Raw genomic sequence first — 26,552 nt, 5'->3', positions numbered from 1 at the left:
CTGTACTCCAGTCACTGCAGGCATTACAGTCTGTCTAGCCCATGCAGGGATCCTAACGGCCCAACTGAGACAGAGACGGAGCTGGAACCACATCCTTAACCAACCCGGGGACTTGGTTTGGATGCACTGCCACCAAGTGGAAAACTTAGATCCTCGCTGGAAGGGACCCTACATAGTGATCCTGACCACTCTCAAGGTCGACGGGATTACTTCCTGGGTCCACTACACCCAAGTTTGGCCAGCTGACCCACCCACTCTTCTCAAGGACTTTGTTCCAGAATGGAAAAGTCAGCCTGACAAGGACAATCCCCTAAAGCTAAGACTGCACCATTCTCACGTACCCCACTAATGTTACTTATAATATGCCCTCTTCTTACACCAGTGTGGGGAATGAAAACTAACCCTCATTATCCCCCTTCTCCTCTTTACCTTTGGGCCCTGCATTAGACAGAGTCAGTACAGTTTAACTCATGGTACTCAGACAGCAATACCAACCACTGGACTTTGTTACTGAGGCCGGCTTGGACCCATGATTGGGTCCTACCTTAGGTTCCTCTGAGAGGGGGAAATGTGGAGGCCAAGAAAAACAAGGCTGTACCCACCTCGAGCCTAGCCCTGACATACGTGCAGCCATCTTGATGTTCCAGATTATCACAAAATAATTCTTGGGTTCTGACCTACTCAGGTTAGCACCTTAAACAGTCCCTCTCTCCTTTAATGATTGATTTAAACCCCTGGACTCAGCTGCCTCTGTCTTTCATAACTCCTCTTCACATTCCCCAACTGACCAGTGTTGACCCGAGTAGGTAGGGACAACTCTACGCCCCTATTCAGCAGGAAGAAGTTACAGAAGATGAGACCTTCCATCTTCAACAACCTTAAAGATTTAAGGGTCAAAATTGTTCAGGGGGAAATGTGGAGGCCGAGAAAATTAAGGCCATCCCACTTCAAGTTTAGCTGATGTGGGAAACAGAGGCAGAAGAAAATCATTAAAATTCCTCACCTACTGACAAGCCCTTGAAACAGACAGAGTGGTGCTCCCCTGGGGACTCAACTGCCCTCACCTTGAGGTTTTGCGAAGGACAATCCTAGCCTGACCGACCCCCTACCCCAACAGGTCCAACCAGGATCCTGTAAGTCTACTTTAACAATTCCTTTATCTCTAAACCTCCAAGACAGTGTCAGCAATCATTCCCAAGTATATGGCCCACTGATACACACCTAACGGGTCTCATGAGAAGATTTTTATTACTGGTAATAAATAACCTTTATCCCAACAATAGCTAGCCCCTCAAGGTCCTGGAGACCTTGCTTCCAAAAATCCTTGGAGATTTACATCATCCATAATCCCCTTTGTCCTCACCCACCACCGAGTCCACCCCTACTCTGCCTTTAAAAACTCTAACTGTAATCTGGTTCGGGGTCCAAGTCCCTACTCCACGGTGTCGGGTATACTTGGGCCCAAGCTTAAACTTGTCAAATAAACCCTCGTGTGATCGCACCAGTGCTTGGCTCCTTGGTGGTCTCTCAGACGTGAAAATTCGGGCATAACAAAGACAGCTACAGTTAACCACTGGGGTATGTACTTAGAGAAGGTGTTCAGAGAGTAAACCCTAAGAGTTCTCATGGCAAGGAGAAAATAACTTGTTTCTTTTTTATTCCCCCATTTCTTTTTATCATATCTATATCAGATGATGGATGTTAACTAAACTTATTGTGGTAATCAGGTCACACTATATGTAAGTCAAACCTTTATGCTATATGCCTGAAATTCGGACAGTGATATATGTCAATGATATCTCAGTAAAGTTGGGAAAATAATAGAAGAGTGGAAAATAACAAAAACAACAACAAAAAGTCTGGCTACCCATGTGAAATGAGGAAAGAAGCTGTTGAAGAACAACCCCAAATCACAAATTAACATCTCAACTATTTTGTCTCACTAGCTTGAGTGAACTTTTGTTCCTTGCAAACAATAACAACATTTAACTAATGAAAACATCAGGCATTATCCTGAGAGCTTATAGTGTTTATAAAATATACGACTTTGGCTTAGAATCTCTAAACCCCTTTTTCTCACCATTCCCTCTACTCCGACATATGCTGACTTCCTGGGTAACAGATCCTTTGGCCTGTCTAGAAGTTTTAGTACAGTACTCTGCTGATGTAGTTACCCATCTTGTCTCTTGGGAACTGGTGGCTATTGGTGCTGACTAAATCAAACCCTCCTAACTTTTCTTCCTACAGAATTTGGACTTTGGCTAAGTATCTTTTCAAAAAATAGGAACCCATGAGCCATACAAAATCAAGAACTTCAAACCACTGAAGAGTTAACAAGATAAAACACCGTAAGAAAAGAGCTATTCTAATTTGGAAAAATCTCCCCAATGAAATAGGTTGCATTCTTCTCTCGGTAATCTGAAATCTTCTTCGTGCAGAGTTTACAGAAGTCATACTCTCCAGACAGTCCTTGAAGTGGGGAAAGCTTTTATTTTAAGGCTAAAAAAGATGGATTTTCTAAATTGTCATAGGTTGCGGTTTAGCAATTGCATTCTGCAGGGTCCCTACGCAGCTTTTTCTTCTAATTATGCTGCTGACAGCTTCCCAATTGGATTAAAATCCACACTCAGAGTTCTCTTATCTATAACCTTTCATCCTCATGACTCCCTGCTCCACAGAAGCTTCTCCTAATGCCTAGTTCTAAGTCTAGGGACTTCTTAGACAGGTACTTGCTCAATAGAAGAAAAAGGCGATTGTAGTCTTTCTCTGATCTTTAACATCTAATTTCTACATACATATTAAACACAGAAAAATGAAAAAGTAATCTATTTTATAATACAAATGTTATCGGGTCCTTCATTCAGCTTTTAGAAAGTGATAAACCTTTGATGATTCTATGTAAGGCAACTTACTTTAAAAAGAAAAAGTAGGCTTTGCTATATAGCAACGCCTTGTTCGAATGGTGTAAAACAAGGCCAGAGTAGCCCATAGTAGATTAAGTACTCACATAACTGAGGCTTACTTCTTAATAAGTAACATTTTTAACCTTTTTGTTTGGTTTGGTTTGGTTTGGTTCAAAATATTTTAGAAGGTACAGGCCTCCTTAATCAGAAGATGTTAAAAACAATTCAATGTTCTTTTATTCAGGATAATTGTTCACAACATCCAGACCCTGAGGGGAATATAATCTTCCTCACTTTGGCTCTCCAACTTCCTTCAGAGCCAGGCTTACTTATCAGGATATGTTTTGTATTGTTTCCATTCTCCTCATCCCGCTACATGAACTACAATATTCCAAGTTTTGATGAGAGTAGGGAGACCAGATACACAAGTCTATTAAGAACTCTCCAGGGGCGCCTGGGGGGCTCAGTGGGTTAAAGCCTCTGCCTTCAGCTCAGGTCATGATCTCAGGGTTCTGGGATCGAGCCCCACATCAGGCTCTCTGCTTGTCAGGGAGGCTGCTTCCCCCTCACTCTGTGCCTGTCTTTCTGCCTACTTGTGATCTCTCTCTGTCAAATAAATAAATAAACTCTTAAAAAAAAAAAAAAAAAAGAACTCTCCAATAAATGTAACCAGGGATCAAGAATAAAGTTTCTTGACTTTTCAGGAGTTATTTAAGAGTTGGTCTTCCTTTAATCAGGCATGGCCATTGTTCTGAAGAGCTACATTCATCAAAGTCAGTTATGATCGGCTTTTCTAGTACCTAATATGATTAAATAAATTGAATGTGTTCTTTTAAAGTAAATTGAGATCCCTGGATATAGGATGTCAAGTTGGAATCTGGAAGGTTCCCCTTGAGGGAAAGAGATGAGACACCTTAAGAAAATCCTCATTTCCTACATTTATCTAAAGAATAAATTATTTTCTCTCAGAAAAAAAAAAAATGGAGGGAAAGAAAGAGATTCCAAGGAGGTATGTTGTGTAGGAAGAGAGAAGCATTAGAGAGAATACAGGCCCTAGTCAGAGGCTGACATTACTTCCCTAATCTCTCCCAGGCTTGAGGGACCTTTAAAAGATTGGGATAAGGAAGAGAGAGAGGGGAAAGAGAACTACAAGACTCCTGGGTCCCAAGGAAGGGAAAGAAATGGATCTGTTGACTCCCCATCTAAGTACTAACCATGTATCAGGTAACGTGCCACAGGTAGCAGTCATTGGACTATTACCGCCTGTGCCATTCTTTGCCTTCCTCCCATTCTCTCTATCTCAGGGGAGATGTGTCCAGCAGGCTGCTGTATTTCTCAGCTTAGCTCCCATGTCTGGTGGCTTCTGGATGAATTCAGCTGATGGGAAGCAGGGCATGGAGACTGGAGGGAGAGACATTTCTCCTTCTGTTTCCGAGAGCATCACTGTCAAGTATGTCCTCCATGGAGACATACTGGCTGTAGTCCAGCTTGCTATAAGCAACATAATCCCTGTGCTCCCTGTTCCCTCCTTCTATCCTCTCGGCATAGCAGTAGAACTTGTTTCCACCTGCTACAAAACACCAAGTTGCTTAACCATTCCCTGTTTGTCTTTTTAGCTATTCCATTACATTTGTACCACATTCCGTTTCCTATATAATACACTCAGAGTGTTTATATAGCACATTGCAGTTTTGCTTTTCCAGTTAAACCTTAATAGTACAAAAGACATTTTACATCTCACTTAATCTTTACAAGTTCCCTGCAAGGTTGTAATCATTACTTCTATTTTACAGATGAGAAATGGCACAAGTCAGCAAATTTAAGATCTTTGCTCAAAGTCACAGCACTAGGAAGTGGTAGAACCATGATTCAAATCAGGTTCCAAAGTCACCCTTAAATTGCTTTGCTTTCCAAGAGAAATGGCAACAATGGGGGTGTGGGGTTGGGGAGATGTCAGTTCCCAAAGCAGCCATTTAACCTGTAGCAGAACTGTGGGAAACCAGCAGTGTCACTATCTGGAGTTCCACCCACGTTGAGCACCATCTAAAAAGGCAGATGTCCTCGCTCCAGAGCAAAGTGCCCAAAGAAACAATGCTGTCTCCACCCTACACCACGGAATAATCCTGTTCTGTTTCAGACAGCAGAATCAGAACTGGTGGACAAGAGTCCTACATGTCTGAACTTAATTCTTCTGACAACCTGCTTTCCACTTTTGCCATTTAAAAAATGTTCTCTACCTTAGTCATCCTGTCTCTGGCTTGTAGACATATTTCTGAATGGGATGTTACATTATTGTAATGGTAATCATTAATCCCAGGTATCCACTCTTTCTATTATCTATGTTAACCTGGAAAGTGTTACATCAAAGATAGTCCCATTTAGTTACTGAACTCTGAAAGCTAATTTTTTAATAAGATGATAAAAGAAAAAGGGAGTTGAAAGATCCTTGCTGGGGTATCTTGGTAATTACTCCTTATACTACTGGAGATAGTCTAAGAACTTTGTATTTCTGTACGGCATGTGTAAGAGGAGGTTTGTTCATTACGAAGCCACTGCTCATAACAATTCAGACTGATGGGTTTTCATTCTGTTATTCATAATGGCCTTTGTAAATGTCAGTAAACTTTGTCTAATAAATGTGCCATGTAGATGGTTACCATAATCTTAATTATAAGGATATATGTATATGTACACCCAACACCAAAATTCTTTATGAGTATACAGACCAGAAGGGACACTCATTCTTAAAAAACAAATAAAACACAAGCACATATCCTTAGTCCAGTTTTCTACCCAATGCAGCAGGAAAGAACAAGTGAAAAAATACAAGAAACACCATTTTACAGATTTCAAATTCCTCTGGAGATTGTGCGTGCGTGTGTTTCCCCACACTTTCCTCATTTCTCTGGGAAAAAAAAAAAAAAGCCTCTGTTGCTCTGTCAGTCCCTTCTTTTATGTGCTACAGAACACCTGGTGGCCAATTGCTAGGTGGAGGATAATTAGCCCCTCAATTATCACCAGTTTATTTTCACCTGTTCCACTAGCATTTCCCTAGAATTTGAAGCTTGTCTAATTAGTCTTTTCTGACCCATTCCCCACCATCAGACTCAAGAAATAGCCCTTTTACTAAGTAATTAACCCATGGTAGGCCAATCCTTCAGCTTTTGTTTCAACTCCTGTTGGAATCATTAGAATCAAATGAACAAAGAAACATCATGGGACGGGGTAATAAGAAACTTAAAAGTTCTGTCTTCTTTCTCCCTTTGCCAGCTTCCAAATCCAAATTATAGAAATCTTAAGCACAGTGACATTTAGTCAGACACATATGTGCTTGCTGTTGAATGTCTTGAAAGAGCAAAATAGCACTGCCAGAATTATCAAGTTCAGTTCTCTGAAATGCCATAGGGAATATGGTGTTTATTTTATACCTAAAAGGTGAAAGAGATCAAAAAAAATCCAAATTTTAAAATGCAGGCCAAATTCTCAATTTGTAAGACGTTTTCAGGATGCTGTAATTGAGTCTAACAATTTCCTCTATGCATTGTTTTGATCACCTATGAATACTTTTTCCAAACTATTTATACACATGCACAGAAATTCTTTGTTTTATCATGCAAGTCAATAGCGAAGTCCAGCAAAGATTTCTATAAGCTTAAGGGACATCTCATGTTTACCCATTCATTCAACAAGTATTATTGAGTGCCTACTTCGTAGCAGTAAGTCTCAGGGACACACAAATAATGGGAAGGTCTCTACATTCTTGATCTTGAAAATCTAATGTGTCTTTAAATATCATCTACTTTTAAAAAAATAAGTCTATTGAAACCATACACATACATTTAAAAATTGACAGACAACATTCCTATTCATTCTGCCATTTTCTATTCCTTCTTCCCAATGGTATCTCAAGGTTCTTTGAGGAACTACTTCTCTTCTGCAGACTAGTTTGGGCTGCATACGTGATGAAAAGTGAACCAATGAGAGCCATACGTTTGTTGCACTGTCAGAGGTCTCTTTTGCTCACTCAAAATCAATAGATGTGAGTTGATGCTGCCGTCTTAAAACCATTTAGAATCAAGCTAAAGCAAAAATAAAGAACAAAGCTATAAAATAAAGGAACCCCTGGTAACATCATTCAAACCCTGTTTAAGCAATTTCCCAAGCTAGGCCTTACCCTATTTGTTGTTGTTGTTGGTGTTGTTGTTTTTATATGAGCCAGTAAGCATTCTCTCTACCTAAACTACTGAGCTTTGGACTTAGGTCAGTTGTATCCAAAAGTATTCTAATTGATACAGATGTCTCCCTAATATCATAAATAAGAGCTTAGGGTTTAAGGTAGTTGTATTTTCTTTGAAACAATTAAAGGACCTACAATCTTGTCCATTTTTGAACTTCTATCATTCAGATAAGAGTATATTTTGGGGGGCTCCTGGATGGCTCAGTTGGTTGGACTACTGCCTTTGGCTCGGGTCATGATCCTGGGATCAAGTCCCACAGTGGGCTCCCGTTCCACGGGGAGTCTGCTTCTCCCTCTGACCTTCTCCCCTCTCATGCTCACTCTCTCTCTCTCTCAAATAAATAAATAAAATCTTAAGAAAAAAAGAATATATTTTTCTGTCCATAATTCTGTTTTATACTTACTTTCCACCTGTAAACATTCTGGTTGCTTTCTGGACTATAAATTTGCTAGTTGGAATCATGTCATCCTATAAAGCGTGTTGCCAAGAAGTTGCACCCTTTATTAATACAACACACGACCTGTGGTTTTTAACACAGAGGCTATGATCCTGTCAAGTCACATAATTTTAGATTTACCTCTCTGTCTTCCATTCATTCCACAGATATTCACTGGATACAACCTGTGCAATGGTTTTGGTAACCCAAAGAAAAATACGAAAGGTTAGCATTTTTCAAGGATCTTCCAGGCTCTGTAGGAGAGCATGAAGTGATGCACAGGGATGACAGTACAGACAAGTGACAAGTGCTCTGTAGATTTCAGTCTCTCAGGTGCTAAAACCAACAAGGTGCCATTGTTTCCATCACTTCTTATGTCCAACATACCAGCAAGTCCTGTTGGTACTGTCCCCCAAATCTCTCCCAGATCTGACAGTTTCTCATAGTGTTGTTCTTAAAACCCTAGTCCGAGCCACCATTTCTCTCACCTGTACTACTATAACAGGCTCCAAACTAGTCTCCCTGCCTCAACGCTTATAACCTCACAATTCTCCCATCTCTTCTCCATACACAGCCAAAATGATCTTCTCAAAGCACAAATCAGATCAATCCACTCTGCTGCTTAAAACACTCCAGTGTCTTTTCATTGCCTTAAAAAAAAGGGCAGTGGCTTTTCTTCTTCTTTAAAAAGACTTCTTCTTAAAAAAAGAAAAAAAGACGTATTTATTTATCTGAGAGAAAGAGAGAACACATGAGCTGGGGGAGTGGCAGAGAGAGAGGAAGAGAGAGAATCCTCAAGCAGACTCTGCACTGAGCACAGAAACTGACACGTGGTTGGATCCCAGGACCCTGAGATCATGACCTGAGCCAAAATCAAGAGTCTGCTATTTAACTGACTAAGCCACCAAGTGCCCTATCCATCTTTTATTTTCTTCACAGCACTCTTCACTATTTCATATCAGATCGTTTATTTATTTGCTTATACAACAAGCATTGGCCTTTCTCCACCCTCCACTAAAATGTAACTTCCAAGAAGTCAGAGACTATGTTTTATTGATGGTTTTTTCTTCAGTGCCAAAGATGCCTGGTGCATGTTGGGCATTCAGTATCAATTTCCTGAGTGAATACAAGAGGACAAATAAGATGTATCTAGCTTCAACTTGGAAAATAGAGAAACAGGGAAGGAAGTTAAGGACGATAAAATTTTTGGATAAATGGGGGAATTACTAAATGAATAAAATGTAGACTATATGGGTTAATGGGAAATTTGAAGGAAGTACAGTAGCTTGAGGAATTAGTTCAAATGTGTTTTCTGTGGTATTCTATAAAATGACTACCAGACCACAGAGAAGAGCAATGACAAATAGGAATAAATTAAATTGCAGGACTATTCTAAGTTGCTATCTCTATGGTTGTTGTGAGGCTTGTGCATATTTAACATTGTTATTAGTGAACTAGGGAGAAAATGTGTGTCATAGTCCTAAATTGAATTATATTACAAATATCAGTAAGGACCCAATTCTCAAGTAATATCACTTACCTCAAAAATCTAAACTGACTAAATCTTGAGGATTTGACCTGAACACTTTTAAAAATATAGATATTTGCATAAAATTCAATTGAATCTAATCATTCATTACAAAGGAGAAGGCTGAAAAGCTAAAGGGACCCCTGGTAGATAACTGGGCTGAAAAGTGGATACCACTTGAGAATTCAAAAGAATTTTGTTTTGCTTGTTGTTTATTTGTTTTAAGTTTTCTGAATAGATGTGACTTTTATTGTGTGTCTACTATGTGTAAGGAACCCTCTATGTATAGTTCATTTCTCTTTATTTTTTTAAATTTTATTTTTTTTTTTTTTTTTTTTTTTTTTTTTTTTTTTTTTTTTTTTTTTGGCAGACAGAGATCACAAGCAGGCAGAGAGGCAGGCAGAGAGAGAGAGGGAAGCAGGCTCCCCACTGAGCAGAGAAGAGAGCCTGATGTGGGGCTGGATCCCAGAACCCTGAGATCATGACCTGAGCTGAAGGCAGAGGCTTTAACCCACTGAGCCGCCCAGGCGCCCCTTGTTCATTTCTCTTTAAATTAACCTCTAATGAGTCTGTCATCTCCATTTTCCAAGTAGGAAAATTGATGGAAGTGAAATTCAAATTTTGATATACCTCTTCCCAAAGTCCTTTTTCATCATCAACATTTCCCTGTTGTAAGCTCTAAGATACAAAGTATTGCATGGGCCTAATCAGAAAATACCGTTCTACTTTGCTTAAGACTCAGCAACACATCCAGGGAAAGCTAGTAGGAAATAAACTAAAGTGAGAAAACCTTAAAAAGGATTTCTTGATGAAAAATGAAACCAAAAAACATATATAAATGAACATATTTATTTAAGCCATAGCTAAGAAAGCAGTAGTATGAAAAAAATTTTTTAAACGTTGACCAAGAAGAAAATATTTATAAACTGAAATTAAATAAAGTTTAACTTATACCAACAGCAAAGAAAAACACTACCTGCCAATAAACTCGTAAAAAATGCCTTTCATAAACTGTGGTATTTAGAAGCAGACGGATGAACAACTGAAGGAAGGAAGGAAGGAAGGAAGGAAGGAAAGACGGAAGGAGTGAATAAATTAAGATAGCTATACTGTTAAAAACAATCTTGAGCTGGCAAAATAGGGGCTCCAAGGAAAAACTCAGAGATGAATTTAGGACCATCATTTTTTTTTTCTTTCTGTACCAGGAATTCTGTGCTTCTCAAGTAATTCTGTGTTACCTCTCAACAACGTAAATGAGGTTTTAATTGGTTCTCTTCCCTGAACTAGAAGATAGGCTCAGAGTGGGAACCTCTTTACCAGTATTTTATGTGAACTAGGGCATTACGTCTCCAGTATTTTCAGCCTTCACATTTTTAATTTTTGTCAGGCAGTACTGTAACAAGATCCCCTAAGTCAATGTGCTACCAGAGGGGGGAAAAAACGAAATAAAGAAAGCATCCATATAAAATAAACAAGTTAAAAAGGCTCATTTTTCATTTGTTAACTAGCCTCCACAAGGCTGTTGGCTGTGACAACAAATGATTTAATGAGTCCAATTTAAAATAGTCTTGTCTGTATAAGATAGATGTCTTGGAAAATACTTCTTAAAATTTCACAGTTACAGCAAAGGCTGCTTCAGTATACCCTGAGAAAAATCTGCACTGCAGTCCCACATTTTTCTTTAAATTTCTCGATAGGCCAGATACCAAGCTAGTAACAGTGAGAAGCGGCATTATTCCTATTGTACCTGTGAACATTTTCTAATAGTAACTGTTAACAAGATATTTCAGAAATACCGGCTTTAAAAAACGTAAAAATTTATCAGCTGTGTGGGAAAGTGATTAGTGAACAAGAGCCTTTCTGAACTATGTGTTTGTCTTCTCTTCAGTCACTTAAACGGCTCATTAGAGTGATGCTTTGTCAGAAAAGGACAGGGATCAGGAACGTGATGTGTATACCGCATGATGACAGGGGAAGGGGGCTCCTCTGCGGGGTGGGCACTCTCTAGGTGGCTGCACTTGATTTCAGAAACCTTGCCCATGTATTAGGTTGAAGAGATGAAACCTTCCCAAATCCATTCCCCAAGTTCACAAATACACATCTTCTTCCTCATGTACCTTTCTTAGATTTTAAGAGCAGAGCAGGTAAGAAGTGTTCTATCTGAATTCACACGATGCTTCCCTTCATGTAAAGAGCAATTGCATCTTTTTGATCATCCTCTGACAACAGATAAAACACATTATATAGCTTCTGAGAGGGTCAGGTAGATCCAATTTTGTTGAATGACCTGCCTCGGCTCCAAACTAAGTACCTTGTTTTGTTCTTGGAACATGAATAAGCCTAAATTTGATTAGTCTGAATGTGTATCTTTACTTTTTTGAATGTCTAGATGAGGTGATTATCCAGAATTAACCTCCAGAAATGAGATTGCCTGAAGTCACCTCCGTGATAATATTCCAATTTGCTAAAAATGTTTTAAGATTTCAGGAACAAGAGGCTTGAGCACCAGTGCTGAAGGATGTATACGCTACATAAAAGGCTGGAAGCCCAGAGAGCAGATGTGCTTCAAAGGCAGACTTGGGATAAAATTATTCAAGAAGTCAAAGAAATGAGAAAAAGCAATGTCAAAATATTTTCACATTAAAAAAGTAATTAACATATACTGCATAAATTAAAGAAATGTAGACAAACAGACCTAGCCATAATACAAATACCTTTCCAAGCCAAGTTTTAGTTTCGATAAATATAGTTTATGCAAGTAGGAAAATTTACACCCCTTTTCAAAGCCACGCATGTGTCTTCTCTGACTTTTGTAGCAATCTCAAGGAAACCAGCAGAGGAGGGAGTGGGTGGAACAGATGCTACCAAGAAGATGGAGTAAATTGCCAACAGTCTCGTCTGTACGGGCATTCACCTCACCACACTGAGCTTTTGTTGTGGTCCAAGTCTCAGGCCAGCCCTAGAGCAAGCTATGCTTTGTACGGAGCTAGTAGAAAACAAATTTTAAAATGTCCAATGCTGCCTGCTATTTTCACACTCCGCACTTGTCTCTTCGGTCTTGGATGATTAAAAAAAAAAAAAAAAAGGAATTGAATTTACTGAAAAATAAATAAATAAATAAATAAATAAACGTTTTTGTTGGGCTAGCTGTTAACACTCTCCTCCATCTAATGATATATATACGTGATGCTCAATCCCCAAAACTTTTTTGGTCATGTTTGAAATGGAAATACAATCAGGGGTTTAACCTTGAATTATTTGCTTTTGTAGATTGTCATACAAATATGTCATTAATAACTGTTATTTTCTACATTTTAGTCTGACATCTTTGGTAGTTCCAAATGATATTATTTTGATCCTTACTTTGTTTCTTTAGCATGCAACCTCTTTTTTAATCTCATTCTGCTGTTCTGTCTTCTTCTCCTTGATTTCTCATTTTATTTAATTATATTCTTAAGTTATTTTGTAGCATAAATCTCTTGTGAGGAATTGCTTTCTGTTCCTTGGGTTTTTGTTTCTTCAAAGTTGGGTTTAGTCTTTTGCATTGTAAATTATCTTTAAAAACAAGTTTGTTTGTTTTTTTTTTTTTTGTTGTTGCTTAGATAGCTATGCTAAGCCATTTTTTTCCCCATTGGTTCATCCTTGAGCCGTTTTATCCCAATTCTCTAATTTTATTTCTTTTCATTTCTGTATTATAAATATCTTCCTTATTCCTTCTTTCAGTATCAGAAACGAGTTTGTTTTCTCTTCCAAACTACCTATGTACTTTGAGGTGTTAATGGTGTTTATGCCCTATGCCCAAGGTTACAGGTCTGTAACCTGAGGACCGGCAGAAAGGGTAAGGTGAAGAGATCAAAGTTGACATAAACTGATCTCCAGCCTCTTCTATAATCCAGGGCTTCTGCTCTGATTGAATTTGTTAAGTATGCTACTCCTGAGGGAGTAGTCTCAGACTTCAAGTTGGTCTTTAAAATCAGTATTGAGATTGCCTCTCTGTAATCTCCATTTGTTTTTTCATGAAATACTAGAATTCCTGATCATAAGGTGACTCACTGCTCATCAGAATAAAAACTACATATTTGTATCTCCCTTACTGTTGAGTGTAGTCACCAATTTCTGGCTGATGGGATGGAAGTTAAGTATGTAAAAGCTTTCAGGAACTTTCCACTTGAGGCAGTATGCTTGTTCTTTTCTTCAGCCCCTGCTTGGGATGTGAATGTCATCTTCTTTTCCATGACATCTAAAAATAAATAGTGGGTCACAAAGGGAGAATGAGCCTCAGGTTGCCTAAAATACACAGCATCATAACCCAGCCCAAGGTCACCTCCTGGGACATTTATGTGAGCAAGAAATATATGCATATCTTAATTAGCTACTACTTTCAGTTTTCTGTCATTCGTAGCCCAGTTTTGACCTAAATAACACACCTCTTTCAGAGAAAATCAGCACTTGTTCATTTCTATGGTCTCATACTGTCAACCAACTGGTTTGAGAGGGAAAACAGAAGTACATGCTCCTGATTTTTATTCTCTCTAGATTTGGAAGAATTAATGAGAATTCTCAGAACTCTGTTAAAATTATCAAATGGCTTCTTGGTGATGGGGACAATTCTGTTCCACACCAGAATCTTATTTCTTTCCATGGCTGCTGCCTTTCTGAAATGTTTGACATTATGCTGTTTCCCTTTTATTGTTGGTAGTTGGTAGAGACTATATTTTTCAGCTGAGTTTCTTGTTTGTTTATTATATATGAGATTCTACAATAAAGCTCCATTCTACATTTTTTCCAAAGCTTAAGATTCCATTTCCCTAGCTTTTGGGGGACTTGTTTGCCTTCTGAACAGGCCTAGAGCTATTTAGTAGATAAACACATCTTATGAGGATGGGAATCAGGGCAAAAGATCCCTATGATGGTTCATCACATATATCAACTTGACTGGGCCATGGGTGCCCAGATACTTGGTCAAACATTATTTTGAGTGTATCTGTGAGGGTGTTTTGGATGATATAAACAGTTGAATCTATAGACTGAACAAAGCAGATTGTTTTCCCTTATGTAGGTGAACCTCATCTAATCAGTTGAAGGTTGAATATAACCAAAGGCTAACCTTCTTTTGCATAGGAGGAAACTCCTCCTGACTGTCTTCAAGCTGGAATATCAATTTTTTTCCTCCCTTCAGATTCAAATTGAAACACTGGCTCTTTCTGGACTTCAAATTAGCTGGCATTTGGACTGGAAGTACACCATCGACTTTCCAGAGTCATCAGTTTGCCAATTGTATATCTTGGGACTTCTCAGCCTTCACATTGCGTGAACCAAATTTCATACACACACACACACGCACACACACACACACACACACTATATATTTACATATTTACATAGGTATGTAAATATGTAATGTGTGTGTGTGTGTGTATATATATATATATATATATATATATATATATAAATAGAACCCTAGCACAGTCCCTGAATACTTCTCCCCACTTCCATTAAAAAGAGGAGAATTCCAATGAATGAGTGTGTATAATCTCTAGAGAATATCTGGCTATTGATAGATGTATCTTGGGACTTAGGAACAAAATTGATTACAGTATCTTACATGATGAGGTCACAGCTGAGCCAAGGCTCAGAGTCAGACATGACTGTCATGTGGAGTTAGATAGCATCCTATACATTATTTGTATTCACTGATTTACATGGGGATTGATTCACAACATGGTGAGAATAATTCAGATTTATATACACAGACTTTTTTTTTTTTTTTGGATTGGATTGGGAGAGGGAGAAAGTAATGTTGCCAGATGACACAGTAATATGGCAAAGTCCCTGAGAAAGAATTCATATCAAGGGAAAAAGGAACCTAGAATGGCAATTTCACAACAGGGTTTGAAGATTAGATGACAGAAAAGACATAGTGAGATGGCAGACAATAAAATTTCACCCCAATCTGGCACCCTGGTAGCCATATGCACTCTGAGGAAATAAGGAATCATGAATGAGAAAAGAAAGTGGATCTCTCCCTAAATAGCTTAACATTTCGGGACCCAAACAACCCCCACTAACCTTGTATGTGAATATTTTGTACTTATAGGAGACTGACAAATTTTATAGTGCCAAAAAGATTCAGAACATCAGAACTGGGATGAATCAGCAGAGGCCTTAGTGACAGTAGTAGAAATGAAAATGAAATGGCATAATAGACACTTAAACTAATTTACAAAACTATGTAAAAAAAATTCTTCTGGATTTCCAAAATGGTGGAATTTTGAGGTACCAAAACTCCTACATGTGCTTAGAAATGAAGAGCCTGAGTATTGATAAAATTGACCTCATTCATACCTGTCAGTTGGTAAGATTTTGGAGCCTGGGAGATAATGGGCTTCTTCCAGACCTCCCACAGTTGTGTCCTAGACACAAAGCCTGTAAATAACATGTTTGTTGTTTTAATCCAGACTGAACAACTTTTCTTTAGGAGAAGAGTATGGGGGACTAAGATCCAAGAGGAATTTGTACTTCATGTCTCAGTCTAGTTGATTATACTCTTATAAGTAAAATTGTAATTAAAATGGAGCACATTTTCAGGATTCAGGGATTCCTGCCATGCCAAGCTATATCTCAAGCCTTTTCGGAAAGTGGTGGGCAAGTAGTAAAAGCTTTTGAGAAAATTCTTCTCTTTTGTTCCTCATCTGAGTCCACTGCCTTTTGCCTGCCATTGGCAATGATATCCTTGTTAATCTTGCTTTCTAACAATATAGCACACGATAATAGAAAATGAGAATGATTTGTTTGGGTCCTGGATTTGTTTGAGTTTATCAAATATAACAATAGCGTTATATTCATTTCCTCCTTCAGTATTTAAGTCCAAAAGTACTTAATTTGTTTCAATTTTTCTGGTTAACACTAGTCATTCAATAAACATTTTTGGATACTTATGTACTTAACAGTAGGCTAGCTTCTGGGAACTCCATGGTAAACTAGACAGACCCAGTCCCCATTCTTATGGAGCTTACAAATTGGTGAAAATACACATATGAACAGGACAAGAGACAACTATAAGACACTGTGCTGTAGCCGTATTATGTTATGATATATTATATTATATTATATTATACAGAATGATAGAGTACAGTTAGTTGAGAGCATAGGCCCTAAGGCCAAACTGATTTTTTTTCAAACTTCAACTCTGCTATTTGCTTATTATCTTCTTAGTTTGCTGTATGAGTAGATAAAATAAGCATAAAAACATTCATTAGGTATTAAGTAATTCCTAGCCACCATCTCTGGCTCTTTATTTTCTCTGATACTGCCTGTTTTTATATTGCCATTATATATATGTTGTCAGTCCCATACACTGTTGCAACTATTATTATTGTGGTGGTTGTTGTTGTTTATGATGATGACCACTACCATCCTGAAATCTCTTCTGGCAGCACACATTAATTTTTGTGGGATTTTCTTTGAGGCTTCTTTTTACAGCTCAGGGCAAGAGATTCTCTGAAAATGACGCTCACAGGAAATCTATTGCCTGATAATCTGAAGAGGCAAAATGTTGCTGTTGATTTGTTCCTTCTAAAAGTTAGTCAATTGTAATCATTATCCATCCAGCCAGACACAGTTCCTTCTCTCCCTGTTCGCTTACCAGGGGCCTGATATGCCCTCAGAGAGGTTCAGTAGTGGAAGCTTTGCTCCTCTTTGTTAGTTCAGTGATAGTATTACCAGAAGGGTAACTGTCATTAGTGTACCATCAAACTTGATGGGCATGATCTGGTCTTTGAACTTGTGCATCTATAAAATCAACAAACTGAAATTACTCGGTGATGACTCACCAGACCCATCCCTCACAATAATAAATTCTCTACCTAACACGAAGATATTGCGTTTTGTATTTCCTCAGTTTAAAATAAAATTAATGTTCTTTTTTCAACCTGTGCCAGCAAATATCCCTGATGTGAAAAATCAACCACGAAAAAAATGATCGTGTTGTCTCTCTCTCTCTCACTGTTTGGCAGTTTTAGTATTCCCAAACAGAAATCCTGGTGGGAAAAGAAACTGCCTTGCTGTATCTATAATTTATCAATATGGAAACGTTGTGGTTCTAATCATAAAATTTCAGAGGTCAGTCTTATCTCCACAACTGTGCTCCGAAGAATTTCTAATAGGAGGGGTTGTGTTTCCTAAAAATAAACGTGTAATTACTGAAAGCTGGTGAGGGGAGAAGGGATGCAGATATAGAACATTCTAAGAAGATAAACGTATAATCTGTAGAATTGGGGAGAGTGATTATAGGGCATGAGCAGAGGAAAGAGTAAAGAGGGATGTAGCAGCCCCAAATGTCTATGTAGGGGCAGCAAACACATTAGAAGGGGGAAGCTGGAGGACTGGTCTTGAAGCTTCAGTTGTGTAACAGGGTCATGCCTTCACTTGAATGAATTTAATGGGGGGTAGTGTTGGAGATGCCTTGAGGAGGACTAGGGGAGAGCTAAACCTCATAAATCCCTCTCTGAAATCAGTACTAGGGAGGAGTGGAGAAGGTCGTGAAAGTATGAACATGATCTACACCAGGATATGTTAAACACTGAGTAGCAATGATGAAGCAGATGAGAAAGTCAACAGATAGAGCACACAGCCTTGGCCTGCACCAGATTACTCCTGCACCAGCTTACTATCTTGCATGGCAGACTATTACCTCTAAAGTGACAAAATGTTAAATCTAATGAGGAGGATTGTCATTCCCTCCACTCTCTATCCTCATGCTTCTCTTATTCTTAGGCCACATTCTTTAAGAACATTCATGTAAAAACAAGAGTTCAGTAAGGATTTCCTGTGCATATCTGCATGTCCCCATGTTACAAAAGCCCTATTCATGCAATACTCTCATTCTAGTACTTGGCTTATAGTGGTTGGTTAATATATTATACACCCATATTTTCCTCTCTAGACGGCAGTCTTTACAAAAGCCCATTTCTATCTCGGTATCATTAGTAATAATAACATTAGGAAATATCAATTCATCACTTGTTTTCTGCCAGACGCTATGCATTTAACCTTCTTAACAACCTATGAAGCACTTACTCTTTCACTTATGCATACAGCTCCATTTTTGGACCACCTAATTGGGTCAAGTACTGTGCCAGCTGCTAGAACTAGATTAGCAAACAACACACACTCTAGCCCACCTTGATGAAGCTTATTTTCTAGTAGAGGAAATCAGCTATAAACAAGCAAACAATGAGACCCCAAAAATGTTAAGAAGGTAATTATAACAAGTAATGTATCCATTTTGATACATAAGGTCAGAGAGAATGACTAGATGATGAGGGTGATGGGGAGCAGAGGGCTACTTTTGATAAGGTGGGCAGTAAAGGCTTCTGGGAAGAGGTGAACTTGAATAAACATGGGGATGTAACTGTCATATGACAGTGCAAAGGACTCAAGTGGAAAGGTCTTTGGCTTGCTTGAAAAAGAGAAAACAGACCACTCTGAAGTAAGCCCACGAGAGATTAGAATGAGTTTGTGTGGGTAGAGAGGAGTCAGATAATGTAGGTCTGGGCTTTAGGCCATTTTTAAAAATTTGAATTTTATTCTGTCAATAAGAGAAAGCACTAGCATGTTTATCTCCATTTAATCAAGTGACAAATGAAGAAACTCAGATTTAGTGATGGTAATTAACTCATTTAGGGTCACCCAACTAGTGAGCAATGGAATTGGGACGTGTACCCTGATCAGATGGATGCCAGACATTAGTTCCTGATGTTAATTCCTGATAGAGTGCCGAGTACACCGTACATTAGCTGCCATCATCATCGTTATCATCATCACCACCAACCAGAATCACCATTGTATCATTAGTTTACAGACAGGGAAGTAAAGGGCGTTAGATTCTCAGGAAGGTCCTGGAAACCTTCACACTTCTGTGATAGAATAGGGTTTAGAAATGGAGTGCCATACAGATGAACATTGATCACTTCATGTCAATTTCACTCCACAAACATTTGCTGAACATCAATAGTCACACAGACCAAGTGAGTATGGTTGTGAAGATTCACTTAACTATACCTCATTCCACTCACATTTTTCCAGCTTAGGGACAATATGGAGACACTTTATCAAATATTTTCCTGAGTTCAAGACAAGATATGTGTACACGTTTTCCTGATCTATAGCTCTGTTAGGCCATCTCCCATGTGGATTTCAAGAGTCTGCAGAAATTTTCACATATGAAATCATAATTATTTCTCATACCCAAGTATAGCCACAATACAAAGAACTCAGAAGATTATCTCAATTGCAAAATTATGTCCCATTTTGTTAATTTCATGGTAGTCCCTGTTTTTTCCTTCTCTCAGATATATGCCCCGGTTTCTAAAACTCTGAAGGAAACTTTTTTAATAGCAATATAAGTTTTATAATTAACCATAGCCGCGTTATTTCTGCTTACATATTTTTTTTTCAACCTGATTAAGAAAATTGCAATTTTCCAGACTTCTCTGGTATGAGCCTGGAGCAAAGTATAAACCAACATTTCTTGTTTTTTTTTTTTTCTTTAAGTTTTGCCTGGAGGCTGAGAATCCACTAACCTGAAAGTAATGGTCACTGATAAGGAACAGAGCATTAGACAAAATGTAATATCCGGAATCACTGCATGTTTCCAAGTATCATTAGTTGACCCTTAAATAGAACAAATCTCCAGCGAATCATGGAGTGTGCCATGTCTGTGTCACATGGTTATATAATCTAAGAATAATTTAAAGCATATCCATCCCTGAAAACAGGTGTCTTATACACAGAAGTCATTCGTACTTATAACTGTGTTTATTCTGATTAGACATATTTCCGTTAAAAGGCAATATGAGAAATAACATGAATGCATAATTTAATACCAAGGCAGTATGGATGTGAATGTGGGAAGTTACAAATTTGGCAAAGATTTAAAAAAAAATACTTAGAAAGTATCTACCAAATATACACCAAATCAAAATTTCATTTGCAGTATTTTGTTTTTCTCATCAATGTATTTCAAACACCTAGAACAGTACCTGGCACATAATAAGTGCTCAAGAAGTTGAACAACAAAAATGGTGACAGCCACTCACGAGAAGTGGGTTTTGAGAGGAGCACACACCTCTGAGGAAAATCTCCCACGTGAATAACTCGGCAGGCATCAAAATCTTCCACTTTCTCACTGTGTCAGAGGAGGCTGTCCTGAGAAAAAGTGGGCACGGTATCTGTGGAACCAGATGAGGCACCTGAACAGTCAAGTCACTGTGTCGCAATCATTTTAGTTGTCACTTCGTTATTATGGTTGGCAGGAGTGGTTTGAAGACAGGTGGGGTGCTGCTTTCCTAGCAAAAGGGCTGCACAAAGCCTAATACAGGCTCTGGCCAAGAGAGAGCCCTTTGTCAGTTCAGGCAGCTGTAACAAGACTCCATATAGTGGATGTCTGGAGCAACACAAATATATTTGCCACAGTTCTGAGAGGCTAAGAAGTCCAAGACCAGGCTGCCAGCAGATCAAGTATCTTGTTTGCAAATGGTTTGCAGATGGCTGCCTTCTCACCGTATCCCCCCACAGGGAAGAGCAGGAGGAGGAAGCAAGCTCCCTCCTGATCCTTCTTGTAGGGCACCAATCCCATTGTTAGGGGCTCTGCTTCATGACTGAATCACCTCCCAAAGGCCCCATCTCCAAATACCATCACACTGAGGATTCCAATCTCAACATATGAATATGAGGAAACACAAACATTCAGTCCATAGCTGGGCTAGTCATGGGCCCTTCCAGTGCTGGGTGTTTTGGAGCAACTATATCCCTATTTCCAAAAGGTCCCAGCAAAGCTTCTAGGCTACTGGCTGATTGCCAGTGCTCTCTCCCATGCTGGAGGGAATGTAGAGGAAAGGCTCTCTTTCCTCTGAGAATGAAGGTTTATTTTCCCTGTGTAGCCATGCTGGTGGGGAAGGAGAGAATCCATATGAAGAGGATAGCTATGTTGCAAAGAACTCAAGAATCAACAGACTTAGAAATTTATAATTACATACTTACCACCACCCTAGTTTCAGAGGCTTCATCAGAATAGGAGCAGTCAACGTCCTTCAGCTGTTTGAAATGAAGAATTCCATGAATATGGGATTTCTGCTTAAGGCCAAATCTTCCTCCAAATCTTTTCTCACTGCCCTCTTATCATGACTTTCTCTTTGGTTCTTATTTCTCCTAGAGTTCCGCCTTCCTGAATTTTTGCTATATTCTGCATTCTGTTGTTCGTATTCATTATTTGTCTCTCACTTATTTAAATATATATTGAGCTCCTCAGAGTATTTTATCCTCACAAAAACTGAGGGAAGAGATATATTACTATCCTCATTTTCAAAAGAAAAAGACAAAGCAGAATTGCTCAAGTTTGCATAGCCATTAAGCTGTATCACTATCTTAGATGGTATCTTATCTGTTATCAAACCCAGTCTGATTCCAGAGCCAAGGTTTTAGTACAGAGTATTGCTGCAAATCAACACCAGGAATACCTAGATTAGTGGCCTTGGTGTGATGCCTCTCCTCTCCCTTAGCCCCAGCAAAGAGGTCCTTACAGTGTAAACAACTTCCCCCTCTCCCTGTGCCCGGCGTATAAGCAAGGTCAGGGACAGGTTTGCTATGGTCTAAACTTAGACCTTCCACAAACTAATACAAAATTACAGATACATTGTTAAGTATGAAAGTTAATATGTAATCTTATTCTAAATAAGACATCACAACAAACTGAAAAATTTAAAAGACTGGCAAATACCACAAAGCCCATAATAATTAACACACATAATTGATCACCTACATGACACATCTCATAGTAATGGATTTCATTTATATCTTTTGGCTGCACATTTTTTATCACTTCTTTGTATAATGAAAAATTTAAAATATTGTATTCTCTAGAGAGAACAGATAATTCAGTATTTCTCCTAGCATGACTGATTGCATTGCTTTTAATGCTAGAAAAAATTTATTTCAGCTTCATATATGAAAAAGAAATTTTTGAAAACAGTAAAAGTGGTCACATTATATAAGGTTTTTGGATTACTGTAAAATTTGGAAGTATTCTAGCTAGTTTATTTTCCATATGAGCTGTAGGATTTCAAGTATTTCCACTTTCCTTTGAATCCACAGCTTGTTTTCCAGTTTCCTGTTGATGTAATAAAGTTTCATAAATGCTATTACTTTTCTGTTTTCCAGGATTTCATCTAAAACATCTTTCCCTGTTGTGTTCACATGATTTATCCCTCTTCCTTAATTGGATATCAAACAATCAAAGAACCTATTCAGTACTTTTCCTTGAACTTCGTCTCTTCCTCTTACTGAATGTTGGTGTCACCTGATGAATTTTTGGTACTACTGTTTGCGTCTCATTGTTGGAATAATTTTTATTAACGTCATCACTCAATTCCACTGCATCTGAGTCAGGTTGTATTACCTTGCATCTGTATTTTCTCTCAATTCTAAAAGAAAATGTAAAGATGACAAAATGATACTTTTTATATACTTCCAAATCAGGAAGCTATACATTCCTACTTGTTTTATTGAAACATTCCAAAATATCTTCAGAAGAGCAGTCAAAATGGTGTAAATTCATCAGCTTTTTCAACAAACTTTATATATTCCAACTCGTAGAAAAAGAATACTTTAGATCCTTAAATGGTCATTATATCTATCACACAAGGTTCAAGCAACTTTGTAGTGGAACAATCCTTTTGTTACTTTGAGATTTTTTAATGAAAATATAAGTTGCATATGCGTTTATATATCTCATTGTTTAAAATACTCTATGAGATGAATCTGAAAAGAAAACATAGCTGTTGCAAAATACTTGAGTAGTCAACAGTTTCAGTTACTGTCACAGCAGCTTTTTCTCTGAAAAGATTAAAGAAATGAGCTGGCATGGCACATATTCTGCTTACTTATTAAAGTTTTCAAAGAGTGTTTGCAGCCCTTTGTCCCCACCTTTCATAACAGGGGCATTGTCATACAATTTATTGCTAATGTTTTTCAGCAGATAGTTACCATTTTCCAGAACTCATTTTATTTCATTTTTAATTTAAAGTCACAATATCTAGGTGGCTTTCACTGGGCAAAAAAGTTTAAAAATATTCATCAGGGGTTTTTTTTGTTATTGTTAAACTGGGAGGGCCTAATAATTACTAATTTAATCAGTGTTTTGTGTCATTTAGAAGCTTAAAAAATGAACTAATATTTGGTGTCTTTTTTTTTTTAATTTTGTTTACCATTTCATTTTTTACACGTTTTCCTATTACTACAGTTAATTCTTCTAAAACTGTTTCAGATATGTCTCATGTACTTTTCATTCATCTTAACATTCCCCTACTGTTCATGAATCAAATTTAGCAGTTTGAAGAAAGCCAATCTTTATTGTGAACTCTGAACGGCAAAAGTCTTTCACTTAAAAATTTAATAATCCTAATTACTTTTGTTAAGCTCTTTAAAATAATACTGAATGTTCTTTCTTTCTTATCTGTTATTCAAGACATTAGAGTAGAGGCATTTGTAATTGATTTACTTTTTGTAACTCAAATACGTAAATATAGATTTCTTGTGCTCTGTGGAGTCTTTGTGACTTTCAAGGGTTCTCATTATATACATCTGCTCTGGAAACATGTCTGTTGTAATGACTGTCTTGTTAAAAATGGCTTAAACAAAACAATAGATACAACCTTTTAGTCTTAGAATAGACAAGCTGGGATCTACAATCGTTTGATCATTTTATCTTATTTTCAGAATTTGAGTCACATTCTTTCAATTTCATGCTCTATGTCATTGTAAAGTTATTGGAAGCCATTGAAAAACAACAAATTTTTTGTTAAACAGTATTAAAAGAAAATATTTCTCAGTGAAACAGACCATAATGAAAGATCACAAAACTTACTGAGTCTGAGTGACTTCAAGAATATAAAGCTGCTACCGAGATCTTCGTGTTCATAACACTCTTGGTTCTTTGCCAGATTTATGCCTATCTCCTAAGTCACCCTCTTCCTTTTCTGAGGTCACCTATGTAAATCTCCACCCATTTTTACCATCTGTAAAAGGGAGAATCTTCCTTCTCTTATATAGAATCTGTAAAGGAGGAATCGGAGAAGAGGCTTTAGTCTATGGGTCTCCCAAACCCTGCAGCACTGTCCAAACTCCCTAAAAAACAGGATCTTCTTTGTAATCTTACCACGAGAAGCAGAGGAATGTCTGCTGGAATGCAACTACACATATCCCAAGGAAAAGTATTCATTCTCGGCAATAGTACAGTCTGAATCCTTTAAGAGGTCTGCCTATCTTCCATTTAATTATGCAAATCACATCACTAGGTGGAACTGAGCGTATTCCTCTTAATAGCTTTCTCTCACTTAAAAAAAAAAAAATGCTTTGTGATCATAGTTCTAACAGGGACCATGTGAAAGTTTTAGCCATGGGGCCCTTCTTTCCAAGGGAGGAGGAGCTATCATTTTATTTAATCCTCACAACAACTATGCAAAGTAGATATAATTTTTACTCTTACTTTTCATTCATGAAAATGAAGGCTTAAAAAAGAAATACAAATTTCACATGGCTACACAGCTTGTAAGTGGCAGAGCAAGGAATCAAATTCAGAACTATCTAACTTTAAATCTTATACTCTTATCCAATGATGTAGGGGAGACACCTGGTACTGGTTCACAAAAGCCAATTATTAAAATTTTAGGACTTTTTCGAGTTGGTTGTTAAACATAGCCATTAGTAAAAATCAAATTATATTAATTTACAATTAACTAAATTATCTAAAAACAAAGGTGATAGTCAAAACACAATACTTCCTCATTATTTAACTGACTTTACTATTATCAGTGCTCTTGAGTTTTTGTACATCTTTCTATATTTGCATGGTGGAACCCTATGTAATAGAGGGCCATTGCACATCTTTTTCCAAGGTCATGTTCAATGACATCATGTTCCTAATTTGAAAGTGGCCATTATAGAAATATTTACATCATGAAAGTTAGTAACACCCCCCCCACCCCCGACTAAGGATGCTTTTTAATAACATTACATTACACTATTTCTCCTGTTAACACTGTCTTACCCTTAAACAGTGATCATTTCTCTCTATAAAAGACACAGTCCATGTGTCAGAGAATTGGTCTCATCAGAGCCATGTAATCCTGTACCCTTTGGTCTAAGATGTCACAAATCCTTAGATATCACACATATTATGGACTAAGATAAGTAAGCAAAGTTCTATTTCCTACAGTCATAGAAAAGAACAAAGTCCATTCTTCTCAGAGTTCTGGATGCCCAACACATTAGATGTATCACTTACTTAACAAGGATCAGTGAAGATATAGACTGTTGTCCCTCTTAAATGAACTTAGAATTTAATATTTAGAAGGAAGGAAGGGAGGAATTTAATATTTAGAAAACAAAACAAAAAATACAAAAGATAAAACTTCTTGTTCAGACTACTAGACAGTGAAAAAGACATACTGAAGGATTTTAAATCAACTCTGTCTGTCGAAAATTCAGATATTAATAATAAATAGCAGTACTGGGGCCAAAAGAGCCTCTGATTCCCCTCTTTCCATGGATTATTATTTTGAATCTAGTCACAAAACCTGGAAAAGCCAAAATCTTGATCCTCAATTCCCACTTGAACTTAACACAATTTAGTTTGCATAAAGTCACATGCTGAAGTATGCCCAGTGAAATAAAAATGAATTATCCTCCCCTATTAATGCTGCACGGTACTGTTGTTCAAAGATATTTATGAAATTATTACACATTTTCAGATCTTGGCATAACTGAAGCACCACCACAGCCAAGTATTTAGTAATATATTCTAAGTTTTCCTCTAAATCACAAGTTTTCAGAAAACCATAGGTAAATATGAAACCCAAAAGATAATATAAAATTAGAAAATTGCTTCATTAAGAATGAATCTTTGACACAGTTCCTTACTCCCCACTAAAGAGCAGCTATAAAACGTAGAATAACAACCCTGAAACAGAGAGTTTAGCTAAGGCTGTTTTTTAAATTGGCCTTTTTGGATGACAGGTCCAATTCTAAAAATTTCATAGAACCATAAAATCGGGAATACTGTCAAGAGAAATCATTTCGTTTACCTCATTAGGTGAGAATATATCCATACCAGCATCTCCCAAAGATCCACAAGATGGTAACAGATATTACATGAAAGAAAAAAGATTAGCCAAATAAGCTTGAGAAAGGCTGGGTTTTTAAAAAAATTTTTTTTTTCTTTCAATCCCTCTCCAAACAGAAACCACCTCCAGGTTCTGGAAGCCACTCCCTCCCTGTGACCTTCAGGTCTTCTGAAGGTAAACCTATTGTAGCTAGCTACGGGGTATTGTGCGACCTTTACTGATGCTCCTAAACCTGTCCAAACCTTCAAAAATATCATTAAACTCTTC

General features: G+C 37.7%; 1 long non-coding RNA gene across 1 annotated transcript; it reads right to left on the bottom strand.

Moving 5' to 3' along the window:
* Positions 1 to 9,808: 9,808 nt before the first annotated feature.
* LOC116875099 lies at positions 9,809 to 26,335 on the bottom strand. Its single transcript, XR_004384129.1, has 3 exons — positions 26,247 to 26,335; positions 21,148 to 21,201; positions 9,809 to 9,865 (listed from the first exon to the last, which is right to left on the bottom strand). It is a non-coding gene; the product is annotated as an uncharacterized LOC116875099 (long non-coding RNA).
* Between the last annotated feature and the right edge of the window lie 217 nt (positions 26,336 to 26,552).

Source organism: Lontra canadensis, unplaced genomic scaffold, assembly GCF_010015895.1.
Source record: "Lontra canadensis isolate GAN:19392208 unplaced genomic scaffold, GSC_riverotter_1.0 scaffold40, whole genome shotgun sequence".
In the NCBI taxonomy this organism is placed as follows: Eukaryota; Metazoa; Chordata; class Mammalia; order Carnivora; family Mustelidae; genus Lontra; species Lontra canadensis.
Note: the sequence above shows the minus strand (reverse complement) of the source record. Positions and strands in the feature narration are given on the sequence as shown.